The sequence below is a fragment of the Elephas maximus genome, chromosome X, assembly GCF_024166365.1.
Source record: "Elephas maximus indicus isolate mEleMax1 chromosome X, mEleMax1 primary haplotype, whole genome shotgun sequence".
Lineage (NCBI taxonomy): Eukaryota > Metazoa > Chordata > Mammalia > Proboscidea > Elephantidae > Elephas > Elephas maximus.
Window position 1 is genome coordinate 146,626,656 of NC_064846.1, and position 2,295 is coordinate 146,628,950.

The window sequence follows — 2,295 nt, forward strand, 5'->3', positions numbered from 1 at the left end:
TCCAAGACTCTGGGGGTGCTGGTTTTCAAACTGCATGGTGTTGCTTTCTTGAGACCCTTCATTGATCAGTTAGCATTAATTATGTGGCTCCCGTAGGTGCCCACCATCAATTATTTCACCATCTATGTCGAATTTCTAGCTGAAGTCAAATTTAGAAAGGAAATTCAAAACAAAACAAAACCTATTACTGTCAGGTCGATTCCAACTCATAGCAGCCCTATAGGACAGAGTAGAACTGCCCCATAAGGTTTCCAAGGAACGGCTGGTGGATTTGAACTGCTGACCTTTTGGTTAGCAGCTGAGTTCTTAACCACTGTGCCACCAGGGCTTCTTTAGAAAGGAAAAGACATGACACAGCTAAATGGTTGAAGCTAAATGGCTGGCTGGCTGGCCGGCCACCAGGAGGCCTCACACAGTGGAAATGATTGGGCAGTTTCATCATTGCCCAGCTAGCTCCTGGTCTTCTTCATCCTATGCCTCAAAATTCAACCTCTTCAGTGTTTCTTCTGGTTTCTGCCTAGCCAATCACCCCAAAGCTTAGTGGCTTAAACCAACAATAGTCATTTATTACCTCTCACAGTTCCTATGCACCAGAATTGGAAAACAGCTCAGTTGAGTGTTTCTCAGGGTCTCTCATGTGGCTGCATTCAGTTGGTGGCTAAAGCAAGAACAGCGTGAGGAGGCAGGGTCTGGAGTAGTAAAGGGCATTTCTCTCTCTGCGTGTAGTCTTAGGCCCTGTCCATGTGCTCTCTCCAGTCTGGTGTCCAGATTTCTTATTTTGTTAGTAAGGGCTCCTAAGGTGAGTGTCCTAGGAGAAATCAGCAGAAGTCTTTTCTAAATCACCCGAGTCACTTCCACTGTATTCTATTTGTCAAAACAGTGACAAAAGCCTGCCCAGTTTCAACTGCAGGGGAGATAGGCTCCACCTCTTTATGAGAAGAGAGCCAAAGAATTAATATTTATACTTTAATTCACTGCAGTGCCTAAGAGCCAGCTGTATCCAGATGTTGACACAACGCACAGAGTCAACACACAAAATCATAAAGCTCATTTATAATGAGAAATTGAACTGTCAAGGAGATCACATACTGAAGCCAGTCTGACACACCCATTTTCACTCAGTAAACATGCTACGCTGGATGCCAAAATATCAGAACGCCAATTGCCTAGTATGGAATAGGTAAGAAGAATAAAAAATGTTTCCAAGGTTTAATGTCACCAGGAATTCATCTCCTCATGGCAGGAGAGATCATGTTGGCATGACTGGGCTTCTGTTTTCTCAGACAGCGCTACAATGATGATGCCAACATTTGTTTATCTTTCTCTTTAACCTAAACATTTTGTTGCCAATCATATTTTCTCCAAAGTGAACACTTTTTAAAATGCTCTGGATACCCACCATGTTTTGCTATCCTGTAATAAATGTCTCTTTAACATGCTTTTTGAAATCTTTATGCGTAGTGGACAATCTTACCCATGTGACAGGTATGAATCTTAACTTAAAAATTAGTGGTTCAAGAAATACACATTTGTTGGTTTCTTAAAATCAAATCAAAACTGACCTCAGGTGCTAAACTCACAGTGCCACTGAGATATTCTATATTCAGTGAGATAGCCATTCTTCAGACTTCCCTTCTCCCAGTGTTGGCCAAAGCTCCTGGTCTGATGGTGACCTCTCAGCTGCTCATCGTCCCATGGTGCTTTGATGCCCCTTTATGTTGGTTCTTTTCCATGCTTGAAACATAGGAATCTTCGGCAAGACTGGAAACCATGTAGCTCAAGTCTAGCCTCCTCTGAGTTCTCACCCAATCCCTGAAAAATTACTGCCAAATGGTGTGCTGATCCTAGTTGTCTCCAGGATTCACCATGCTCTGCTTCCTTCATAGTCTCAGCCCCCCTAAGACCTATATGTTCTTCCATTCTGCTGGGGGTCACCCAGGCCTACCTCTTCAATACACTGAGGATAAAAAAAAAAAAAAGACAAAATAGTGGGAGCCAATGGCTTCAGATAAGCCATGAAATATCTCCAAGGATATAAATTAAAGAATATATTCTGTTAATTGAGCTCTACTTATCAACTACTCTCCTGAATAACTGAAGCTCTGTATTCCCTCTGCTAAGCACTTGGACTGACTCCCAGCATAGGTTGAACACGCCTATCTAGAAGGCATGTCTAGAATGCCCTGAATTTCTCTCTTCCCACGAGTTGAGTTATATGTTTACCAAGAATCTCCTGTGTTAATAAGCAAATCTATTTAAGCTCATTTTTCTTATTATAGTCCCATACTTAAAGTA